The sequence below is a fragment of the Dama dama genome, chromosome 33 (assembly GCF_033118175.1).
Source record: "Dama dama isolate Ldn47 chromosome 33, ASM3311817v1, whole genome shotgun sequence".
Taxonomy (NCBI): domain Eukaryota; kingdom Metazoa; phylum Chordata; class Mammalia; order Artiodactyla; family Cervidae; genus Dama; species Dama dama.
This window is the reverse complement of record NC_083713.1, coordinates 11,329,454-11,356,716: the sequence shown is the minus strand read 5'-3', so window position 1 is coordinate 11,356,716 and position 27,263 is coordinate 11,329,454.

Below are 27,263 nucleotides of genomic sequence, written 5' to 3'. Positions count from 1 at the left end.
TTAGACTCTAAAGAGCCATTTTATGACAATATTCCTTTGCTTTAGTGGAAACAGACTAAGACCAAATTTTCTCTTGATTTCTCAGTTAAAAGCAGCTACTGCATTGTATACCCACAAAGTTGAATTCTTATATGCCCTCTTCGAAAAAGACATGATACAAAAGACTTGAAGACCCAAATGACTGTGATGCAGTCTTTCAATCCTAGGCAAACTTGAAACTTTGACCTTTAACTTTGTTTCTAAACAAATTAAACCACCCAAGACCAGTTTGTTTATTGTTATTTGTTTTGAACATATGTTTTGGAAGATATGCTTTGAGCACAATATGTACATTTATCAATTATTAAACAGCAATAATTGTAGTTGTCATTATCTTTATACTTAATTTGATTTGAAAATGTGAGACTTGGTTGTGGGTTTGAAATGTTTGGTAATCTTTTGTTTCCCTTCACCACAGTGCTTGTGCTATCAAAACCAGCACGTGGCAGAACTGTAAGGACTCCTGCCAAACATATGGTATCCACAACCAGTCAGCATAATCTTTGGCATTCTAATTGCAAAGAAGTGCCAAATGAAAATGCTTAATAGCACACATATGGCCAGTTGAGGATTTCCTAATAGGTTGACTTCTCTGAAGCCTGTAAATATCTTTGTCATGTAGAACAGACAAATTTTAATGCTGCAAGAAAAACCATGATTAAATATGGTCTTTTAACAGTTTTATGTATTTTTTGAGATGTGAAAGTAAAATGTAATTTTCACATCTTTATTAAACCTTTAAAGTGCCTTTTCAAAACTGTATGCACTGTAGAAGTGCCTGCTAATTACCCTATCCATTTTAGCCCAAGGCTAATAGAATTACAATTTTCCTTGACCTAAATATATAATCACTCCGTGACAACAACTGCCACAGAAGCATAAATCTACTGTCTAGCTAATGCTGCATTTATATTAAACACTAGTCATGGAATCAAGACTTTTCAGTACCTGGGACTATGTTCTGTGCTTGGTACTGGTTCATACAGTACTTGTGGAATCCTTGGATTGAGCCTAACATATTAACCATCTGATAGGCAAAATTACTCTAAATTTAGTCTTTCCTACACAAAAGAATCTTCTTTCTGTAAAAGACTATTTCTTAGAATAGTTTTAGGTTCACAGCAAAGTTGAGAGGAAGATACAGAGATTTCCCATAAATCTTCTGCCCCATTATCAACATTGCCCACTAGACTGCAACATTTGTCTCAAATTGACAAACCTACATTAATACATCATAAACTTCCAAAGCCTGTAGTTTACCCTAAGGTTCACTCTTCGTGTTGTCATGATTACAGCATCAAACAAAGTATTTTCACTGCCCTGATATTCCTTCCTGCTCCCTCTTCATACCTCCCCTCACCCACACCACTGGCAACCACTGAACTTTTTACTGTCTCCATAGCTTTGCCTTCTCCAGAATATCCTATACGTGGAGTCATACAGTATGTGGCTTTTCCAGATTGGCTTCTGTCACTTAGTAATGTGTATTTGCTTTCTCCTTGTCTTTTCTTGGCTTCATAGCTCATTTCTTTTTAGCTCTAAATAATATTCCATTGTTTAGATGAGCCACCATTTATGAATCTATCCACCTATTAAAGGACATTTCTTTTTTATTATTTATTTTTGGCTGTGCTGGGTCTTCACTGTTGCACAGGCTTTTCTCTAGTCATGGTGAGCAGACTACCCTTCCCTGCAGTGCCCAGGCTTGTCGTTGCAGCGCCTTCTTTGGCTGCAGAGCCCGGCTCCCAGGTGCGTGGGCATCAGTAGTTGCAGTTCCCAAGCTCTAGAGCACTGGCTCAGAAGTTGTGGTGTGTGACCTTCCCTAGCGTGTGGGATCCTCCCAGACCAGAGACTGAACCTGTGTTTTCTGCATTGCAAGGCAGATTCTTTACCACTGAGACACCAGGGAAGCCCTAAAGGACATTTTCATTGCACCAGTTTTGGCGATTTTCAATAAAGCTGATAAAACAGTCATGTATAGGTTTTTATGTGGGCATACCCAATTCTTTGGGTAAATACCAAAGAGAATGAGTACTGAATCACATGGTAAAAGTGTCTATTGTTGTTGTTGTTTAATCACTAAGTTGTGCCCAACTCTTGTGACTCCTAGGAGTGTAGCCCACCAGGCTTCTCTGTCCATGGGATTGCCCAGGCAAGAATATTGGAGTAGGTTGTCATTTCCTTCTCCAAGGGACCTTCCTGACCCTCAGATCAGACCCGAGTCTCCTGCATTGGCATACAAGTCTTTTACCACTGAGCCACAGGGAAGCCTAAAATCATGTTTGCACATGTGTACTCAGTCACTTCAGTCATGTCAGACTCCATCAGCCTATGCACTGGAGCCCGCCAGCTCCTCTCTCTGTGGCATTCCCCAGGCAGGAATAATGGAGTGGATTGCCAAGCCCTGCTCCAGGGAATCTTCCCAACCCAGGGATCAAACTTGTATCTCACCCACTGCAGGTGGATTCTTTACCCACTGAGTCACCTGAAAACATGTTTAGTTCTGTATAAATTTCCAGACTGTCTTTCAAAGTGGCCGAGCCATTATGCATTCCCATCAACAATGAATATGAATTCCTTGTTCTCCACATTCATGACACAGCATTTAGTGTTCCAAATTTTGGCCATTCTAGTAGGAATATAATGATGTGTTGTTTTAATTTGCATTTCCCTAAGGATGTATGATCAGATCATCTATTTGTATGACAAATAGATTCAAGGGACTAGATCTAATAGACAGAGTGCCTGAAGAACTATGTACGAAGGTTCATGACATTGTACAAGAGGAAGTGACCAAGACCACCCCCAAGAAAGAAATGCAAAAAGGCAAAATGGTTGTCCGAGGAGGACTTACAAATAGCTAAGAAAAGAAGATACGTGAAAAGCAAAGCAGAAAAGGAAAGATATATCCATCTGAATGCAGAGTTCCAAAGAACAGCAAGGAGTGATAAGAAAGTCTCCCTCAGTGATCAATGCAAAGAAATAGAGAAAAACAATAGAATGGGGAAGACTAGAGATCTCTTCAAGAAAATTAGTGATACCAAGGGAACATTTCATGCAAAGATGGGGTCAATGAGGGACAGAAATGGCATGGACCTAACAGAAGCAGAAGATATTAAGAAGAGGTGGCAAGAATACAAAAAACAACTATACAAACAAAAAAAGCCCTTCATGACCCAGATAACCACAATGATGTGATAACTCACCTAGAGCTAGATATCTTGGAATGCAAAGTCAAGTGGGCCTTAGGAAGCATCACTATGAACAAAGCTAGTGGAGATGATGGAATTCCAGTTGAGCTATTTCAAATCCTAAAAGATGATGCTGTGAAAGTGCTGCACTCAATGTGCCAGAAAATTTGGAAAACACATCAGTAGCCCCCAGGACTGGAAAATGTGAGTTTTCATTCCAATCCCAAAGAAAGGCAACCCCAAAGAATGTTCAAACTACCACACAATTGTACTCATCTCACACTCTAGTAAAGTAATGCTCAAAATTCTCCAGCCCAGGCTTCAACAGTATGTGAACTGTGAACTTCCAGATGTTCAAGCTGGATTTAGAAAAGGCAGAGGAATCAGAGATCAAATTGCCAACATCCATTTGATCATAGAAAAAGCAGAGTTCCAGAAAAACATCTATTTCTGCTTTATTGACTATGTCAAAGTCTTTGACTGTGTGGATCACAACAAACTGTGGAAAATTCTGAAAGAGATGGGAGTACCAGACCACCTGACCTGCCTCTTGAGAAATCTGTTTGCAGGTCAGGAAGCAATAGTTAGAACTGGACATGGAACAACAGACTGGTTTCAAATCGGGAAAGGAGTACATCAAGGCTGTATATTGTCACCCTGCTTATTTAACTTCTTTGCAGAGTATATCATGCGAAATGCCAGGCTAAATGAAGCATAAGCTGGAATCAAGATTGCTGAGAGAAATGTCAATAACCTCAGATATGCAGATGACACTACGTTTATGGCAGAAAGCAAAGAAGAACTAAACAGCCTCTTGATGAAAGTGAAATAGGAGAGTGGAAAAGTTGGCTTAAAACTCAACATTCAGAAAACTAAGATCATGGCATCCAATCCCATCACTTCATGACAAATAAATAGAAGGGGAAACAATGGAAACAGTGAGACACTATTTTCTTGGACTCCAAAATCACTGCAGATGGTGACTGCAGCCATAAAATTAAAAGACGCTTGCTCCTTGGAAGAAAAGCTATGACCAACCTAGACAGCATATTAAAAAGAACAGACACTACTTTGTCACCAAAGCTCTACCTAGTCAAAGCTATGGTTTTTCTAGTGATCATGTATGGATGTGAGAGTTGGACTATAAAGAAAGCTGAGCACAGAAGAATTGATGCTTTTGAACTGTGATGTTGGAGAAGACTCTTGAGAGTCCCTTGGACTGCAAGGAGATTCAACCAGCCCATTCTAAAGGAGATCAGTCCTGGGTGTTCATTGGAAGGACTGACGCTGAAGCTGAAACTCCAATACTTTGGCTACCTGATGTGAAGTACTGACTCATCGGAAAAGACCCCAATGCTGGGAAAGATTGAAGGCACGAGGAGAAGGGGATGACAGAGGATGAGATGGTTGGATGGCATCACTGACTCAATGGACATGAGTTTGAGCAAGCTTCAGAAGTTTTGATGGACAGGGAAGACTGTCATGCTGCAGTTCATTGGGTTGCAAAGAGTTAGACACAGCTTTGTGACTGAACTGAACTATTGATGTATGATACAGAGAATATTTTCATACATCTATTTTCCATTTGCATAACTATTTTTATGAAGTGTCCAATAAGGCCTTTGGATCATTTTTCAATTGCATTGTTTTCTTATTGATGAGTTTTATGAGTTCTTTTTATATTTTGGATAACAATTTTTTTTATCATGTATCTTTTGCAATTATTTTCTCCAGTCTGTAGCTTGTCTTCTCACATTCTTGACATTGTTTTTCACAAAGCAGGAGTTTTAATTTTAATGAAGTCCAACTTATCAGTTATTTCTTCCATGGATCCTGCCTTTGGTGTTGTATCTACATAGTCCTCACCATCCATAGGTCATCTAGGTTTTCTCCTATATTATCTTTTATAATTTTTTTTTAATACTTTTGTGACTTATGTGTAAATCTGTGATAGATTTTGAGTTAATTTTCTGTAAAGGATGTAGCAGGTTTCCAGGTGATGCTAGTGGTAAAGAACCCACCTAGCAATGCAAAAGACTTGAAAGATGTGGTTTCAGTCCCTTGGTTAGGAAGATCCCCTGGAGGAGGGCATGGTAACCCACTCTAGTATTCTTGCCTATTGAACCCTATGTTCAGGAGAGCTTGATGGGCTACTCCACTGGGTCCCAAAAGTTTGAACATGACTGTAGTGGCTTAGCATGCACATAAAGGATATAACATCTGTGTCTAAATTCATTTTTTCAAAAAATGATGTCCAGCGTTCCAGAGCCATCTGTTGAGAAGACTGTCTTTGCTCTACTGTATTAGCTTTTCTCCTTTGTCAACTCTCATGGCACAAGTCCATCATGTGGAAGAAAAGAAGGTGCTACCTCTCTCCAACGCAAACCTACTCTACCCCTTTTCTCTGAAAAATGATGGTAAATCTGGACTGTGAAATGTCCTTGAATTATGGTTTCCCCCTACAAAATGATTTTAAGGGAGAAATTTTCATCTACTTCTCTGACTTTAATTTGAGGGATAAAAGTATTCATTTTAATCTAGAAGATTATACCTTATTTTCAAATTTTGTTTACTGTATGTTTTCTTGATTCCTTTGTTAATCTCGCTCTATGTCTCTTTATACCACTTACATACTCCTCAAAATGTAAACAACTTTCCTTGATGAGAATTTGCTATTCATGTATTTTACTATGTACATGAATCTTTTAAATTTATATACCAAGTCAATTTCGTAGTATACAAGATATATTTTATTTCTATGCCAAATAAAGCCTTAACCATTCATGCTAACTAAAGGATCAGGGATGCCTTCCCTGAAGAAAGAAATGAGACATTCCAGGCTGAGAGACCAATGTGAATCCATGCGTGTGTCTGGAATGTGCAAGGAATGTTCAGGAAATAGTGAATAATCCTATATGACTAAAACAGGCTTAAATATACTGCATGAAAATCAGATCTAGTTTATAAAATGCTTAGGCAGAGTGAGGTTTTTAAAATGTTTGATTTATTTGTCACTATTTAATAACTGGGAGATTTCATATTACACTTCAGATTCCTGATTTGTCTTGAAACACTGAAATAGGACCTCTGAGCTTGCTTTTCAGCATGGCAAGATACATTTATTAGGCCAGGATTAATTCAATAAGTGTAAATTTTCAATAACTTAACACAATTAACATTTATTTCTTCCCAAAATAATGGTTCAACAAAGGTGTTCCTGGTCTTGTGTCTTTTCTGAATAGCTCTCCACTGAGTGATATATCAAGGGCACAAATTTATTTTATTTTATAGTTTCACCCTAGTCTGGGTCTTTGGAGTTATTTCTATTCAGCAGAGGAAAGAAGAAAGACAAGAGAGAATTGTGCAGGTGGATTTTACAGTTCAGGCCTAGATGTGGTGTTTGTCACTCTTACTCATGTTTCATGAGCCAGAAGTCAGCCTCACCTAATGGCAATGAAGCCTGGGAAATATATTTTAACTGTGCACAAAAAGGAAAATTAAATGACTTATGAATAATTAGTTAACTTTTAACACATGACAGCTGGTTGAAGGTAAGTAGTCCCTATCCCCTTTATTAGGGTACGTGTCCACTCGTTACATCCTCACCCACCCTGCTCAACTTATCTGTGTGGCCCTTCTGACTGCTGTAGGCATTTGACTCTATAACTCATAGGATAGAAAATGAAAAGTGTATATTTCGAACTAGTGAAAAGGTTTTCTCTGGAAAGGGAAAGAACTAAGCATAGTATGGTGGTGGTGGTTTAGTCGCCAAGTCATGTCTGACTCTTGCGACCCCATGGACTGGTGCCTGCCAGGTTCCTCTGTCCATGAGATTCTCCAGGCAAGAATACTGCAGTGGGTTGCCATTTCTTTCTCTAGCATAGTATACCTTGCATTAAACAGTAATTTTGTTCTGCTGTTTCTTTCTTTAAGTGAGAGTACAATTCTCTCTTTAGGCCAATGGGTCATGTGAAGATGTGCATGCGTGTATGCTCAGCTATTCAGTCGTGTCCAACTCTTTGCAACCCCATGGATGGTAGCCCACCAGGCTCTTTTGCCCATGGAATTCTCCAGGCACAAATACTAGAGTGGGTTGCCGTTTCCTACTCCAGGGGATCTTCCGGACCCAGGGACTGAACTTGTGTCTTCTGCGTTTCCTGCATTGGCAGGTGGGTTCTTTACCACTGAGCCACCTGGGAAGCCCATATGAAGATGTACTGAGAAAGAATTACATGAGCTTTTCATCAATCACTAAATAATTTATATTTTCCAGCATCACTTCTGCTGTACTTCTAAATAAAATGAAATATTTGTGACATTTTTATGGTGCCAATATTTTTCTCAGAGTCAGAGCACTCTGATTTATGGACCATGATTTTGGATAACAGAGAACTATTTAATACATAGATTAGTTGTTTGATATTTTCTCTTTAAACTTGTCAATTTCTTAATTTCTCAGACAAAGTTTGTAAACATCAGGATCAAGCTAGCATTTTTTGAAAAATCTTGCTTTTTTAGGCATAATATTTTTAAAACTATTTCTCTCAGACCTGGGAAAACATTAAAAATTTCTATTTCAATCTTCCTTTTTGTGCTTGCTAAAGAGAATACCAGTTGGCCCTCTGTATCCATGGGTTCATTGATTCAACCAACCACAGATCAGAATAGTAGAAAAAAAAACCAAAAAACAAAAAATCCAGAATGTTCAAAAAAGCAAAACTTGAATTTTCCTGTGCACCAACTATTTCATGCAGCATTTACATTGTATTTATAGCCATTTATGCAGCATTTAGCCATTCAGTCATGTCTGATTCTTTACAACCCCACGGACTTTAGCCTGCCAGGCTGCCTTGTCCATGGAATTCTCCAGCTAAGAATACTAGAGTGGGTTGCCATTCCCTTCTCCAGGGTATCTTCCCCACCCAGGGATCAAACCTGGGTCTCCTGCATTTCACACCAATTCTTTACCATTTGAGCCACCAGGGAGAAAATTAACCCTGAACATTCATCAGAAAAACTAATAGTGAAGCTCCAATATTTTGGCCACCTGATGTGAAGAGCTGACTCATTGGAAAAGACCCTGATGCTGGGAAAGATTGAAGGCAGGAGGAGAAGGGGATGACGGAGGATGAGATGGTTGGATGGCATCACTGATTCAATGGACATGAGTTTGAGCAAACCAGGAGACAGTGAAGGATGGGGAAACCTGGCGTGCTATAGTCCATGGGGTCACAAAGAGTCAGACATGACTGAACGACTGAACAACAATATAGCATTTATAATGTACTAGGTATTATGAGTAACCTAGAGATGATTTAAGTGTATGGGAGCTGTAGATTAGATGCAAATACTATACCATTTTATATGAGGGACTCAAGCATATGCAGATTTTGGTACCATCAGGGGTTCCTAGAACCAATTCCCCATGAATACCTAGGGACGACTCTATATGGTAAATGTTCAAAAGGAATTATGGTTATACTAAGGAACTTGAACACCACCCAATCTAACCTCACTTCAAAATGAAGTCACTGAGGTTACAGAAGGTAAACAGCTTTGTCAAAGTTCTCAGAGACATTTAAGCTTTGGAAACTCCTTGGCTGTTTTACAGCATAGTCCTTTCATTTATCGCCAAACCATCATTAAATTCACTACATCTTTGAGTTGATGGTTAGGGGGCACCCTGATTATGTCAGCAAAAAAAGAAAATGCTTGAGATGGGTGTCACAAATAGACACAGATTAAGAAGTACAGCATGGACCTGAATAAAAGTGAATATTATATATATTTCCAAAACACACTAGAGGTAGATAATTCCCAAAGAGACTTTTTAAGACGTTAGAGCCTTAAAATACCATAAAACAAATAATATCACCTCCTACTATTGCCCCTTCACTCACCAGTGGTGAATTATTGTTATCTAGCCACTGTTGTCCTTGCTGTTCAGAGGTTACCCATATCATGAATATGCGCTTCCCTCGTAGCTCAGTTGGTAAAGAATCTGCCTGCAGTGCAGGAGACCCCAGTTTGATTCCTGGGTTGGGAAGATCCTCTGGAGAAGGGATAGGCTCCCCACTCCAGTATTCTTGACCTTCCCTTGTGGCTCAGCTGGTAAAGAATCTGCCTGCAATGTGGGAAACCTGGGTTCAGTCCCTGAGTTGGAAAGATCTCATGCAGAAGGGAATGGCTCCCCACTTCAGTATTCTGGCCTGGAGAATTTCATGGACTACACAGTCCATGAGGTTGCAAAGAGTCAGACATGACTGAGCGACTTTCATTTTCACTTTCATATCATGAATATACTGGAAGCCATTAAATTGTACACTTTAAATATGTTACTTGTATGGCATATGAAGTAAAACTCAACAAAGCTATTAATGTATACAATAAAGTAAATTATATTTTTCTCCATATAGGAGCACATCCCTTCTTGCCGGGCTTCTAGGATGAACGCTGAACCAGTGCGCTTTAGGTTGAGCATCTCTGTTTTACATTCTTCAGACAATGTTTTGTGTCACTGAGGATTTCTCTTGGCTCTCCAGTCCTGCTTCTGGTCTTGGGAAAGTTGTTCTCACTCTTCCACCCTGCCCTTGGCCTCAGAGGTCAACTGAGGACCCCATATTCTGAAAAGGCAGAAGTTGTCTTATAGGGGTTTCACTCAGCGCTCCTGTTCCAACTCAGGACTTCTGAGCTAAGCTCAGAGGGCCAGAAGGAGTCAAGGGTTCTCTGAGCTTCCCATCCCTCCTCCAATGTTCCTTAGCTCCAAGACTGTCATCTTTATGAGTTCCCCTCAGCTTTCTTTCTCCACCCATATTTTTAGCACTCAATAAAGATCAGAGGACAGGATTGGCAGTAATGCTGATTTGTTTCATGTCTCAGACTCTGGTGGAATTTAACCTGTCATGCCAACTCACATTAGAAATTTTGGGGTGGGCTCATTTTCCCTTTTGCCCATTCATGGGGGATTCCTTTTCTTCCCCCATGTCAGTTATGAGAGGTCTCTTCACTCTTTTCTCTTATGAAAGGCTTATCACTTTCTGGATTTTAGTTTATTAAGGTTATTTTGTGCTCTCTATTTCGTGATGTGCTTTTTAAAAATTTTATCATTATCTACTTTTCCAATGTCTCAATTGAAAGAGCAAGGATAACAGTCTTGCGGGCTTCCCTGGTGGCTCAGATGGTAAAGAATCCACCTACAATGTTGGAGACCTGGATTCGATCACTGGGATGGAAAGATCCCCTGGAGGAGGGCATGGCAGCCCACTCCAGTATTCTTGCCTGGAGAATTCCATGGACAGAGGAGCCTGGCCGGCTACAGACCATGGGGTCACAAAGAATCAGACATTACTCTGTGACAAAGCACACACAACAGTCTTACAGCTTCCAATATCTAAACTGGAAGTAAGAATCCTACTGAAAGCTAAGGAGAGAAAAGCAAGTTACAGAAAGGTTTTTAAGTACATATGGAGCATTTTTCAATCTTTAGGTTCTATAAATATAACTTAAGAAACAAGCATGCAACAAAGTTCCCAGGCCTCAGATTTTCTCTTTTCAGGTATCTCTCTCTCCCCAATAGATTCTCATAACTCGGGCATAACCCTACCTTGATACACTAGGAACACAGACAGACAAAGAGGCCCTCGGAACCAAGGGTCAGCTCATCCAGTCTTCTGTAGTCTTGCTGCATCTGTTTAGAGCTAACATGGTCGAATTACCTCTGCCAGAAAATACTCAATAAAGTAAGGCTTGAGTCACTTCTGTTGTTTACTCTGGTCAAAATTGATCAGGCTCACTAATGCAGTAAGAAATAGGTCATGGAGGTATATTGTTTTTCTTGAGCAAGAATTTCCTTAAATGCTAAAAGAATGAAGTCTTAGGTTCCACACAACTCTTTCTATACCACTCACATAAAATGCACAAGGATAACCCGGAATCCTCTCATGTGAAAGAATCCTCACATCTCATGTTTAAAACCAACCCATAAACATCAAGTGTTTCCTCTATGAACAACAGAAGATAGAAGAAGCTGTGGTACCCACCTGTATCTTTGATAAGGTATATATCCCAAGAATACATTGCTCAGCTTAATTTTTTGATCATTGGTAAATTAAAGTGAAAACCATCATGAACAGCATCTTAAGGAATCCATTTTTATTACAACTGAGTAGCTGACAATAATGAATGAAGTAAAGTGAAAGTCACTCAGTCATGTCCAACTCTTTGCTACCCCATGGAGTGTAGCCTGCCAGTCTCCTCTGTCCATGAGATTCTCCAGGCAAAAATACTGGAGTGGGTTGCCATGCCCTTCTCCAGGGGATCTTCCCAACCCAGAGACTGAACCCAGGTCTCCGTCATTGCAGGCAGATTATTTACCATCTGAACCATCAGGGAAGCCTGATGTAATACTCAAGTGAAACTGAAAGTGGCTCATTTGTGTCTGACTCTTTGCGACCCCATGGACTATACAATCCATGTAATTCTTTAGGCCAGAATACTGGAGTGGGTAGCCTTTCCCTCCTCCAGGGGATCTTCCCAACCCAGGGATCGAACACAGATCTTCTGCATTGCAGGCGGATTTTTTACCAGCTGAGCCACAAGGGAAGCCCAATACTCAAGTAGTACATTGTATGTTCCAGGTGTTATTCTAGTTCTTTATATTTAGTCCTTATCAAAACAAAACAAAAGTCTATGAGTTATGTACAACTTTTATCTCTGTTTTACTGATGAGCAAATTGAGGCAAAAAGTGGTCAAAGAATTTGCTCAAGCCACAGATAATGGTTTAAATATATAGTATAGATACAATAAACTCTTCCCTATGAGTTTCTTCTCATTGGGAAGAAACTTGAATTATGTTACTTCAATTGCAATTTAGAGCAACTAGTTGTCTTAATTATCAGGCATTATTTCTTGTTATGATGCTGGTAAAGATCAGGAGTGACTCTTCTGACAATGTACTGAATAGAGTCATTTTTTCAACTGCTGACTTATGAAACATTCTCCTGCTTGTGTTCTTCCCCTTACATCGTTTATCTTTATTCTGAAATGAAAGGAAAGATGTTCATGGAACAGAGACAAAGTCACATACGAAAAAAGCCAAATTGTGTACATCTTTAAATTTATCATTCTCAAGGAGAAAATACACTTGTATTACACTATTTTGCTTTCATTCTTTTACAGTTGTGCCTTTCAAACAATAAAAAAACAATGCTGTAAGCCAAACACATCTTTTCCAACTTTGTATTATACCCGTAAATTACATGTGAAGGACCACTTTAATGATATCTAATGCTCACCCTACACTACTATGCTGAGAAACACTCCAAAAATCAGAACTTATCCTAAAGATACATTCTAACTACCAGGAAGTTCCCAACCTAATCACTTTGTTTAAAAAAAAAAAGAAAGAAAAAAAGAATTCCTTTTGCTTGAGACCAGACATGGGTGTGGTGAGTGTGAGATTAAGAAAAATCCTTTGGAGAGAAAAGAATTGAGAAACAACTTTAGATGATAGCTAACGAAGGGCAAACAGATTTATATTCCATATGAAATATGTTTGAAATAAAAAGGCTATGATAAGATAATCTAAAAAATATGATCATATGTGTACATTCCTTTTCACACAGAGTATTTGCCAATAATTTTAACACCAATCAGCCCTACTTGGAAAATAATACATGTGATTCCATACTGCAAAACAATCTATTCTAAGGTAAACACTGGGTCAAACATATAATCAATAGTAAAAATCAAAAACACAAACACAAGCAATAGTAAAATAACACTCACCCTTTCAAGTTGCAGTGAATTGTATCTTTACCAAAAATATTTGGCAACCTATTCCCACAGTTAAATGACCTAATGAACCACTAGTGTGACTGAATATAAGACATCAGTCTAAGAAACTGTAGAAAGTTAATCTTTCCAAAATTTCAACTACAGTCTTATAAAACTGTACTAAGTTTTATCAAATCCAATTCTTAAGTTACCATAATACCTTAAATTTACATTTCTTGCATGTATTCATTGTATATGTGAGTAATAAAAACTTCTAAAGTAATCATATATAAATACATTTTTATGCTATAGAAGTCAAACTTTGTCCATCAAAAGTAAGGTATTTAACCAACAATTAGAGTAGGAGGGTAAAAAGAGGACTCAATTATCTATAAGGTACCATAATAGTTTTTAAAAAGTACATAAAGCTAACAACTGAAAATCCTTTATCAAGTGAATACTATGTCTGGTTTCTAAATTTCTATTTCCATTCTTCCTTCTGTAATCAATTTTATACATGGCTATAGAATAGCTTTTTAGGGTAGTAGATACAGACTGACCTATCATGCATCTTATCAGAATCACTCAAACTTAGGTATTTTCTTACTAACGCCTTTCTTATCCTATATTTTGCTGCCTTCTTTTTTCTGTTCAATTTTAGCATTTTTTATATTATATTTCAGTGGTATAGAAATGCTTGTATACAGCCTCCATTCAATCTGCTTCACAGATCAGTTTGTACTTGTCAACCCCCCCCTTAAAAGTGGAGGCTAATGGAAGATGCTCATATCCATTTGCATTCATGCTTAGTAAAATCATAAAGCTAAAATATAGTTTTCATTACTTTATTTATAAAAGTAAATCCATGATAAATGATTCTACTTAAAATCATCCAATCATGAATTTGGCAAATCTTTCTTGAAACACTGAGTTATATAAAGAAACACCATATAGCAACAGCAAAATCAGTGGCTTAATCATTCATTAGACTAGCATAAATTTTTGAAACATAACTACATGCGGAGGATGCTGCAAGACAGTATTTTCACTGCCTCTTCATTGAATGAGTCTTGCTTTCCTCATGGGTTTTCATACCATTTATAAAATTATAACTATATATATAATATTAGTCTACTTCTGGGATTTAAAAATTATATTCTCCTTGCATCTGGCCTCAAGATGAGCATCACTGCATGCAGGCATTTTCTTTTCAGGGTACAAAGAATAGAACTCATCTTGAAAAAAGAACTGGCCCTAAATGCAGGCAGCTGTTTTCTAGAATTCTATGATCCTAGAAATAGTTGAGTAGCTAGAAGGCATTTAAGCATGGGTAAATTGATGGACTTCCACCTGGAAACCTTTCAATACAATGTATGGATATTTTTAAAAAAATATTAATGTCCCACCCCGCCACCAGACCCACGTGTGCACTCAAGGGTCATCCACCCCTTGCCCCTGGAGTCCCGGCACAGGTGGGAGAGCAGCGTCGGCCACCCAGGCTCAGTGCTGTGTGCACCCGTCTCACGCGGCTGTGATGGCCACTTCTAGCAGTGACCTGGTTCCCGGAGACAACAGACACACACCCCGCCCCCCCACACCCCACCCCACCCCGGTTTCCAGGCCCAAGCCTTCCTCCTGCTTGGTCCTGAAGACCCTGACACCCAGAGCAGGGCCTGCAGATACCTGGTCTCCCTCCCAGAAACATGGGGCATATTTTTCTGATTAAAGAAAATAAAAAGTGCTGTGCCATTAAAATATATATATATATATATATATATATATATATATTAATGTTCTTTTCTCTTCTGTATTTTTGTGTACCTGATCTTATCTCTTGAAATATTTAAGATTTTTAGAGCAAGAATGTAAAAACAGTGTTAATATATTGCTTCTTACATTCAAAATGGAATTTTACAGCAAAGTATTGTTGACAGAAAGAATTTTCTAAATTTCTTCTCCATCTATGTCCCCCCACACCTCATATTTCCCCCTGAACTATCAAAAGTAAATCTTGGTTGATTTAATCACAGAGTTGTTTATAGGGAATTTTCCCACAGGAAGAGATACAGACAGAATCCATTTCCAACCTGCCCTGATTGTGAGAAGTGAATGGGAACAGGAAAAAAGGAGTATAGGAAAATGGCACATTTTGTCTCTCCCACTCTCTGGTTGACCCCAGGACAGATGAGTGTTTGAACACACACACACACACACATGCACACACACACAGAAAAATAAAGGAAATTAAGGACAGAATGCTTTTGTTATGATGTCCCGTACAAAGGACTCTGGAGTAAAATTGCTTCCTGGACAGCCTCTGCAAGGTGAAAATAAACTTGATAGTGACTTGTGTGTTTGGACAGAAAAGTCCCTGATATTCATCTTTCTGACTTGAATGGATGGAAGCAAGAAGCAGATGCAAATGGACCTAGAGATTATTGTGCTAAGTAAACCAGACAGAGAAAGACAAATATTGAATAATATTGCTTATATGTGGACTCTAAAAAAATAATGATACAAATGAACTTAGACACAAAACAGAAATAGAGCCACATAGAAAACAAACTTATGGTTCCCAAAGAGGAAAAGGGCAGGGACAGAAGGGATAAATTAGGAGTTTGGGATTAGTATTATACACTATTATATGTAAAATTGGTAACCAACAAGGACCCACTGCATAGCACAGAAAACTATACTCAATATTTTGCTATTTTGTAACAACTTATAGGAGCAGTCTCTCAGAGCTATCTGGGATCTGGCAAGATGGCAGAGTGGAATGATGTGTGCTCATCTTCTCCTGCGAGAATTCCAAAATTACAACTTGCTGCTAAACCACCATTGACAGGAGAATGTTAGATCCCAGCAAAAAAAGATAACCCATGCCTAAGGGCAAAGGAGAAGTCCCAGCAAGACAGTAGGAGAGAGGAAATCGCATTTGGAATCAAACTCCATACCGGCCAGAGACACTCAGAAGGCTGAAATGAAAACTTGTGCGCACCAGGACCCAGCGATCCCACAGAGACTGAGCCTGACCTGCCTCTGAGTATTTAACTATTTCCTGCAGAGGCATGGGTCAACAGCGACCTGCTGCAGGGCAGAGGCTCTGAGTGTAGCAGACCTGAGTCACTCAATGTGTGGCATAAGCCCTCTTGGAGGGGGTTGCCATTAACCCCACTATAGAGCCTACTTCTATCCTTCTTCTACAACTTCTACTGCTTTATTGACTGTGCCAAAGCCTTTGACTGCATGGATCACAACAAACTGTGGAATATTCTTCAAGAGATGGGAATACCAGACCACCTGACCTGCCTCTTGAAAAATCTGTATGCAGGTCAAGAAGCACCAGTTAGAACCAGACATGGAACAACAGACTGGCTCCAAATCAGGAAAGGAGTACATCAAGGCTGTATATTGTCACCCTGCTTATTTAACTTATATGCAGAGTACATCATGAGAAATGCTGGGCTGGAGGAAGCACAAGCTGGAATCAAGATTGCTGGGAGAAATATCAATAATGCAGATATGCAGATAATACCACCCTTATGGCAGAAAGTGAAGAACTAAAGAGCCTCTTAATGAAAGTGAAAGAGGAGAGTGAAAAAGTTGACTTAAAGCTCAACATTCAGAAAACTAAGATCATGGCATCTGGTCCATTCACTTCATGGCAAATAGATGGGGAAACAGTGGCTGACTTTATTTTGGGGGGCTCCAAAATCACTACAGATGGTAATTGCAGCCATGAAATTAAAAGACATTTACTCCTTGGAAGGAAAGTTATGACCAACCTAGACAGCATATTAAAAAGCAGAGACATTACTTTGTTAACAAAGGTCCATCTAGTCAAGGCTATGGTTCTTCCAGTAGTCATGTATGGATGTGAGAGCTGGACTATAAAGAAAGCTGAGTGCCGAAGAATTGATGCTTTTGAACTGTGGTCTTAGAGAAGACTCTTGAGAATCCCTTGGACAGCAAGGAGATACAACCAGTGCATCCTAAAGATCAGTCCTGGGTGTTCATTGGAAGGGCTGATGCTGAAGCTGAAACTCCAAGACTTTGGCCAGCTGATGTGAAGAGCTGACTCATTTGAAAAAACCCCTGATGCTGGGAAAGCTTGAGGGCAGGAGGAGAAGGGGAGGACAGAGGATGGGATGGTTGGATGGCATTACTGACTCAATGGACATGGGTTTGGGTGGACTCCGGGAGTTGGTGACGGATAGGGAGGCCTGGCGTGCTGTGGTTCATAGGATCACAAAGAGTCGGACACGACTGAGCGACCGAACTGAACTGATACACCTGAAGCTAATACAACTTTGTAAATCAACTATATGTCAATAAAAATTTTTTTTTAATTTTTTAAAAAAGAAGCAGATGAGCACCTGGAAAGGCAGATTTCTGAGGAGGCCGCTCTCAAGGAGGAGGCAGGGGTCAAGTGTGGGCTCACTTGGTCAGTGCGTGTCACAGTCAGGCACAACAAGTTCTTCAGTAAAGCTGAATCAGTCAGTGGGGCCTTTGTGTCTCGGGTCAAGACAGGAGCGATCAAGACACAGTTAACACAGATGTTGCCTTGGCAGATGAATATTAGGTAGCTAGAGGTATTTAGAAGCCAGAAGACCCAGAGGACAAGGTGTAGATCTCAGGACCCTACCTTATCAATGCCAGAAGAGTTCATGGTCTCCTGCCACTAAACCAAATTTTGTCCTGAAGAAGAACAGGATTGGGGATGGAGGTATGAAGAAAATCTGTTTAAAATAACTAAAGGGACTGCATTTGCCAATTAGACTAGAAATTAGACGGTCATATGGTTCTTTTGTTTCTTATTTAGCAAGGTGCAGACACATGAGGAAGACCATATTTTGATAGGCCAAATAAAGGTGCTAAAACTGTCCAATTATATCCTAGTGCTATTGTTTGTTAAATATGCCCTCAGTTATATTAATTTGGGGATATGGATTATGTATTTTTAAATTTTGATCTATTACTACATTATATTTATTAGTTATTATCACTTACATGAAAATTAATAAAAATAATAACAAATGCTACATTATGTGCTAAATATTGTCCAAATTTATTTACATGAGATAGATTATTTATTCTTCACAAAAAATCTGGTGAGGATATTGTTATTATTTTCATTTTTTCAGATGAAATCAATCAGGGAATGGTTAAATCATTTACCAAAGGTGTAGCATCAGGCTTCCAACCAAGGCATCCTGACTACAAAGCTTGTTTTTTAAATCACTGGCTTTAAGACTTTGGTTTTATTACACTGTTCACTAGGTCTGAAACTGTGTCAAGTAGGTTGATTGGCACCAAGTAGGAAAAATGTCTGGATGAAGAAAAGAATTTTTTATTGAATTGATCAAGTCTATGTTTGAACATGGAAAATGCATTTTGGGTGGTTTCCATATGGCCTTAAAAAAATATTGCACTTGTTTAAACTATACAAGTTAACTGCTGTGCTGATGTCTTGGTTTATAGTGCTTATATTGACCTGTTTTATTTCCATGTTTTGACTGAGAAGATTCATTCAAATCATGAAATGGAAATGTTTCAACATAGTGATTAACCTCAGGTTAATCATAATTTTATTATTCCCCTTATTGTGGTTTTCTTTCCCCCTTTCTCCAGTCCTTCCACTCATTGATTTTCATCTTCTCTTTTCCCTACATGTTTATCTTGTTTTTTCCACTCAGATTCACTAATCAGTTTCCTTTGGGAAAGGTTATTTTTCTTTTCAGGGCTTCCCTGGTGGCTCAGATGGTAACAAATCTGCCTGTAGTGGAGGAGACTCAGTTTCCATTAATCTTTTGCCCTCTTCTATCAATATGATCAGCTCAACTATGATAGAAAGCATATTAAAATAAGAGGTAGGGTTCTAAGTTATTTGATGTTTGGATAAGTCTTTAATTTTCTAAGACTCTGTTTCCCCATCTGTAAAATATAGGGATTAAACCAGAATGTTTCTAAAATTTAGTTTACTTTAAGAATTCTTAATTAGACTTGTTGAGTTTGCTATTTACACTTTATGTAGAACAAGATTACTTTAGGATATATCTGTTGAATGTTGAATCAATTTAATAAAATCATGTATCCAGTCATCTAAATGTTTTATCTCCTTGACTCCAAACACCTACAAGAATTGGATTTTGGACATATTTGAACCGACACTTTAAGCGCCATTGCACAGGCCTGGCCGATCAACATATTAGTTTGTATCTAGTTCCCAGTAACCATTTTTTTGTTAATAAGAGTCTTCTATTTAATATCTGTGCTTGAATTGCAACTATTTTGTAATTTCTCAAGAGCTGGTTGAAGTTTTAATACAGCAAAAGTTTGGTGAGCCTAGTTTATAGAAAGATTTATCTCACTAACTGATCCTATGAATGCCCTTGTTGAACTTGAGGACGAGACAAACAGCCTGATTCCTATAAAAGTTTTGATTTTTGATTTTGGGATCCTTGGCAGAATAAACTCCAATGCTACCAATAACTACAGTTGATATTTAACAATTCATAGACCTGTACTCCTCATCCAAGCATATTTATCCTTATTCTTTAGTGACACAGCTTGTTCATCCCACTTGATCATTCCTTATTGATGATAAAACACATTAGGTCACCATCTTCCCTATGAAAAGAACTGAAGTACTTGAAGATGTTTCCCCTTAGGAAAGCATCTTCCAGATGCATCAGTTAAAGAATCTGTTTCATTTTTCAACTTAAAACTTATTTGCTGTTATCAAAGTATGGAATATGTTGGCTGGATGCACAAGATAAAATGAATAATTATGATTATGTCACCTTAGGGTCACCATACTTTAAGGTTATTGGAAGAAGTCTAGATGCAAATAATTAAAGACTGGAGACTGTTTGGAAATGAGAAGATAATTTAGTTACCATAATAAAAAAATTGCTGTTTATTGATTACTTCTATTACAGATGTTAAAAAAAAAAACCAAACACTATAATGTTTTCATCTCAAAAACTAGGACACAACATTTCAAAATGGCTAAAGTAACTGTCCAGCCATACAAGTCACTGTCTGTACCAAAATTTCAACTCTGCTCTATCTCCAAATTCCATGCATTTTGCTATACACAATATTGTCACTATAACAGAAAAGTCCAAGGACCTTTATTTCATATCAGCCCCATGGATTTATTTGAATCATTTTGCAAAGTTTTAAAAGACTATTTTAACACTAGGGTGTTTGACATAAGATCCAAATTTCTGACTTCTCCAGAAAAAAGTCAGAAGATCTAGAAATGCCAACCCCAAAATTAGGGGATTAAATAATGTCATTTTCCCTTTAAAACAGACATATATTATCCAGTTCATCCCAGTCCCTACTATCCTTTATTACCACTCTATCAATGCATATGAGTATCTATTGTATGAAAATACCAAATACTATGCCATTAGATTACTGGAATAGCACCCAGTCCAATCAGCTTACTTAAATTACATGCATAGCTTCATTTGGGCTTCCCTCATAGCTCAGCTGGTAAAGAATCTGCCTGCAGTGCAAGAGACCCTGGTCTCCTTATCCCCTGGAGAAGGGATAAGCTACCCACTTCAGTATTCTTGGGCTTCCCTGGTGGCTCAGATGGTAAAGAATCTGCCTGCAATGTGGGAGACCTAGGTTGGATCCCTGGGTTGGGAAGGTCCCCTGGAGGAGGGCATGGCAACCCACTCCTGTGTTCTTGCCTGGAGAACCCCCGTGGACAGAGGAGCCTGGCGGGCTACAGTCCTTGGGGTCACAAAGAGTTGGATACGATTGTGTGACTAAGCACAGCACAGAACATAGCGTCATTTAAATTCACGTGAAAACAACTAACATGAAAATAGGAGAGGAAGCCAGAGTTGAAAAAATAGACATATTTAAATGAAGTTTTCACTTAACTACCACCAAGTAGTTAATAAACATGATGAGAATCTCCTTTCACTCTGAATACATATTTGCCTATAGTTTTAATGTGATGGAAGTATAACTGCCAAAGTTTAGGTACACACAAATGGTAAGAAAAAATGTATCAAAGAAATTTCATGATTTGCACACACAAAAAATGTGCCACATAGGCAATGTTGGTTGCCATAACATCCAGATGGAATCCGTGATGCTAGCTAATGTTTGAAAATTTTCCACTCAGAACAATGTGATGACAAAGCAAACATGCTCTTCCTCCCCTATAAGACTATGACACATATACATCTGTCACGCAGCTGTGTAAAATAGATTTTCTAAAAATAAGAAGTGCTATTTTCAAATTAAAAATATCTTAATAACTTTAATTTTTTGGATAAATGGTTTGAGCCAGATAAATTCATATCAAATGCTAAGTTTCATCCTTTCAGTCCATTATGGTTTTGCCATGAATCCAAAGGGTTGCTGTTGTTGCTCTTCAGTCGCCCAGTTGTGTCTGACTCCTTGCAGAAGAGTTAAATGGCATTATAAATTAAGAAATGTTTTTTGTAGTCTGTCCCTAAGTAACTGTTGTACTAAAAAGATAACTTAGTCTCATAAACACTTGGCAGAAGTTCAGGTTGTAGGAGGTAGCAGCACCGTACAACTTTGAACTTGCAGTTCCAACAGGTAAAGCTGTTGGCTGGGAGATCCCCAAAAAGCAATAGAACTAAACGAATGGTATTTAACATTCTGTTTGTTTGCTTAGCGCATTTTATTTTGTGCTGGATCAGTCATGGTAGATACCATGCTGAAGAAAACCAGAGGAGGTCCTTACTCTCATGCAGCTTGCATTCTAGTAGAAGAGAAAAATGCTAATCCCAGAATCAAGTGTAAAAATGTCCTCTGTCAAATGTGATGAAGGAGACTTGATCTGGAGAGGGGGGTGGACTTAAGGCAATGAGGTTTTGCCCTGAAATCTGAAAGACAATAAATGGTAACTAAGTTAATCAATCCTCTATTAAATGTTGAAATTTTTTACTGTGGGTGATGAGTGGTTTCTTTTTTAATGAACCCTTCAAACCTAAAACAAAAGTAAAACTTTCAGTAAAACATTTGCCTCAGGAGCAACTGACTTAGCAAATACCTTGATTTTGGACTTCTAACTCTAGAATTGTGAGAAAATACAGTGCCACATAGTCTGGCGGTTCATCATGGAAGCCCTAGCAAACTAAGTCGACTGTCAGCTCTGGGAATGATGGAAATGTGAATGTGAACACGTTTTGCTAGGTTGTTTAACAGAATAAATGGTGATAAAAATAATCCCCGTTTCCTTGGGCTGTTATAATTATTAGGTTAGTGAATCCATGTTAAGTTTTACAGACTAGTAACTTACATACAGAAAGCATGATGCCCATGCATTTATCTCTGTTATCTTTCTGAACCATAGGTTAAGGTCATCTTTTGAGGGTGAGGGTGAAAGAGGAGGGTTGGAGGTTTTGTGACAGGACAGAGGGTTGGGTGTCACCACTGAGAGTGGGAAAGCAGTCCAGAGGTGTAGTACGGTTGTTGGTGATGTTGGGAGCCCTTTTAAGGTTGAGATGGTAAATTTGTAATGGACCCAGGTTACTCTATTCAGCATTTTTTAGCAATTCAGGAACAGCAGCAGAGAAAGTAGAAATTTGAATGCAACCACTCTGGGTTTTGCCTGACAGACTGGTAAGGCAAAAATACAATTGAGCAAAGGGGCTGAAGCTTATTGCAGAAAACTGTATGAACTGTGTTCACATAAGGTTGGATAAAGACGAAGATAGATGTTGGATACAGACAAAGAAGAGGGACCTCTTTTACAATGACCACAGATAATAACAACGAGGGAACATTTTTCTTGTCAAGATGATTACATTTTGGCTCTGATTGTGGAATAACAGACCATATCACCTGCCTCCTGAGAAATCTGTATGCAGGTCAAGAAGCACCAGTTAGAACCAGACATGGAACAACAGACTGGCTCCAAATTGAGAAAGGAGTATGTCAAGGCTGTATATTGTCACCCTGCTTATTTAACTTATATGCAGAGTACATCACGAGAAATGCTGGGCTGGAGGAAGCACAAGCTGGAATCAAGATTGCTGAGAGAAATATCAACAACCTCAGAGATGCAGATGACAGATGACACCACCCTTATGTCAGAAAGCAAAGAAGAACTAAAGAACCTCTTGATAAAAGTGAAAGAGGAGAGTGAAAAAGTTGGCTTAAAACTCAGCATTCAGAAAACTAAGATCATGGCATCTGGTCCCATTACTTCATGGCAAATAGACGGGGAAACAATGGAAACAGTGAGAGACTTTATTTTCTTCGGCTCCAAAATCGCAGCAGATGGTGACTGCAGCCATGAAATTAAAAGATGTTTGCTCCTTGGAAGAAATGCTATGATGAACCTAGACAGCATATTAATAATCAGAATCATAACTTTGCCAACAAAGGTCCATCTAGTGAAAGCTATGGTTTTCCCAGTAGTCATGTATGGATGTGAGAGTTGGACTATAAAGAAAGCTGAGCACCAAAGAACTGATGTTTTTGAACTGTGGTGTTGGAGAAGACTCTTGAGAGTCCCTTGGACTGCAGGAAGATCCAACCAGTCCATCCTAAAGGAAATAAGTCCTGAATATTCATTGGAAGGACTGATGTTGAAGCTGAAAATCCAAAACCTTGGCCATCTGATGTGAAGAACTGACTTATTGAAAAAGACCCTGATGCTGGTAAAGACTGAAGGTGGGAAGAGAAGGGGACGACAGAGGATGAGATGGTTGGATGGCATTACCTACTCAACGGACATGAGTTTTAGTAGGCTCCAGGTGTTGGTGATGGACAGGGAAGCCTGGCGTGCTGTAGTCCATGGGGTTGCAAAAAGTCGGACAGGACTGAACAACTGAACTTAACTGAACTGTGTCAGTTAAAATAGAATTTAACGTTATTCAAACAAACAATAATGATGTGAGATGATGTTTCCAAAATGGCGTCATAGAAGCTCTGTCTTAAGATCAACAGTTAGATGGCTACTGATGAACAAAAGCAGCTCTGGGAGAACTCTGGGGTCCCTTCAAGAAACTTCAGCAACACACTGGGAAAAATTCAAACCAAAAACCAAACAAACAAAAACAAAAATCTGAGAGTAACTACACAAGAAGAGAAGGAAGACAGTTTCATTTTGCTTTAAACCATTCCATCCACCAAGCTGGCATTGCTCAGTACCAAGAGGGAACTCTTGACTAGAAAGTGTTCCCCTTGGGAAGAAAGGAAGAACAAAGTGGGCAACCAGTTTCCTCAGTTTTTGAGAGCACCACAGAAAGGTCTTGCTTTGATTTCACTCGACTCAGACCAACAAAACTGAGGTGTATAGACAGTTAGGAGCAAGGAAGAAAAGCAGGGGTGACCAATGGCAGCCATGATGCTGGGGAGATCATGGTTCATAGCCTATTCTCTCCTTGTTCCTTTCCCCTACCCTCTCTGATTGGAGCCTGGAAACTGTATTAGCAGCCAACCAGACCTCTGCTGCTGTGTGGCTGTAAGATGCCGGCTTAGACCTCCACGACTGACCCACACAGCCGTGTGCACGCTTGGCCTGGTCCCTCCAGCTGAGCACTGGTCTCCAGTGCCCTGTAAATGCCCAGGCGAAGGCAACAGGCACGGGAGAGCATGCAAACATACAGAGCAGCTATTGGTGGGCCTGGATCAGGCCCTATCTTCTCCCACTGGCCTGCACTAACCTGCAGTTGGCCCATCTAGCTATGCACCTGAACATGCTCAACTGTGGAGAGTCCCAGCAAGCAAAGCAATGCACGCCACCAGCAAGACCCCAAGAAGCTGTCAGTGAGTCCATGATTGTTCTCAACTCTTGCTAATCAGAGGCCTGCTCTCCTGCTTCTGAAGCCTGAACAAGACTTCCTCCATTTTAATTTCCCTAACAACATACAAGCAATATCATATAACATTTGTCTTTCTCTGTCAGAATTGGCCTCACTCAGTATGACAATCTTTAGATGCATCAGTTGACTGCTTGAAAGCCCATTAGGTGATATCCTCAGGATAAGATCATTTCCTTGAGATATTATAAGAAAAAAGAAAGAAAGAATGAAAGAGAGAGAGAGAGAGAGAGAGAGAGAGAGAGAGGAAGGAAGGAAGGAAGAAAAGAGGGCTTTAATCTGGCATTACTACCCATAGGAAGAGGAACTTGCCTCATGGAAAAGAGTGGAGCAATTGAGAAGATTTTCAGAAAGAGAAAGAGTAGAAGAGCATTCAATTAATCTGTTTAGACTTTCAGTAAAAGTTTAAGTTTAAAAATGAGCCTCAATGTTACTGTTTAAAGGAAGAGGTCATAGTTTGATTTGAAATGCCAAGATCCTCTTGGTGAGAGAGTCAAGCTAATGTGACCTTAATCCTCTAACTTCTGAGACACTTGAGATATTCCCTGTGTGATCTCAAATCAGGGATCAAATCCCTGATATGTGATCAAATCCCAGGGATTTAGCAAGAAAAGTAACTGCTGCTCTTCTCCTAGAAGAGGGAAATTGTGTGTATATAGCCTGGAGTTACTCTAGATATGAGGTTAAAAATCTGGAACTGTTTATTTGGAACACCAAATTTTAATGTGCTGCAGTTTTAAATTTCAGAACATAAGAAAGAAATTTCTCAGTGCCATTACCTATCGATGGATTTTTCATAATATATTGAGTATAAAAATTCATAATTACTATTATTATTCAGAGATCTTATGTAGAAATAATTGAAATGTATACTCATATCACAAAAATTCATGCATTAATCACCAGAGATTTCTCTTGAAACCTAGGAAAACAGTGTTGTATCCAACAAAATATTGAAAGATCGGTGAGAATTTGCTCTCATGCCAGGACGAGGCAACATTTCAGCAGCTCTTTTGGATCAGAAGATGAGGAACTACGTTCCAGGTGGAAAAGGCTTGCTAGTGTTAAGTATTTAAAGTGGATTCTAACATTATTTGACACATTCAACTAACAGATGAGATGGAATGGAACACCTGCACAATTCAGAAAATGGAGCCTTTGTTGGCTTCAGTGTTTAGTGATAAATTCAGTAGGAACATGGCGGTTCATTAGCGTGGATTCTGGCTGAAAACCAAGACAGCAAGTCTTATTTTGATTCTTATACTAACCATGAGCAAAAGCTCAACCTCTTTGAGTCTTAGTTTTCCCACCTACAAATAGTGCTTGGTTTTAATTGATATCTAGGACTCTTTTCAGCTCTAAAATCTGTGATCGTGTCTTTTCTAGGTTAGCGACAACATCATTCCTTCAGTAGAGTTCAGTTCAGTTGCTCAGTCAGGTCCGACTCTTTGTAACCCCAGTGAACTGCGGGTTTCCCCTCTCCACCAAGTTTTCCTGTTCATCACCAACTCTGTGTGCTTAATAACTCTGATGCTTTCACAGCAGAGACTTCCCAGGTGGCACAGTGGTAAAGAATCCACCTGCCAATGCAGGAGACACAAGAGACACCGGTTCGATCCCTGTGTTGGAAAGATCCCCTGGCGTAGGAAATGGCAACCCACTCCAGTCTTGCCTGGAGAATCTCATGGACAGAGTCTGGCTGGCTACGGTCCAAAGGGTTGCAAAGAATCAGACATGACTGAGCACGGCACAACACAATATTCACAAGCAGAAGATTCATCTGTTACTTGCTGGAGACAAAATTCAAGAAGGGCTTAATTTCATCATTTTAAAGAGGCCCAAGGAAGCATATTTCCTCCATGTGGTTTTGGTTATAGAAAAATGTATAAAGTACATCTCTGACTCAACTTGTGGGTGGTCAAGTAGGGGGAAAGTAAACAAAAACTGGATCTGTAATATGTTAGGTCACTGCAATTTTGTGTTTGCAAAAACTTCCTGAGAAAACATAAACAAATAAACTCTCAAATCAAGTGAAAACAGAAAACTTTTTGATATGTGCAGCTAAAATCTTACAGAGCATACTACTTCTTAAAACAGAGAAAGCTAAAGATGTCAACTTTAATCATTTTTTATTCTCTTCCACTCCCACATAGACACAAGCAAACACACAAAGAAACCCTCCTTAAAATAAATTATCTTTGAAGCATTAATAATCTGCAGCTTCACTTCAAGTAAACCAAAACTGCATTTTATATTCTCTTTGCCAAATATATATATACATATATATGTATATAATAAAAAATTTTAAATATATGAAGTTTTACTATAGCACTATATGATAGAGGTGCTGCCCTGGTGGCCCAGCCTTAAAGAATCTGCCTGCTAATGTAGGAAGTGCTGGTTTGACTCCTGGGTCAGGAAGATCCC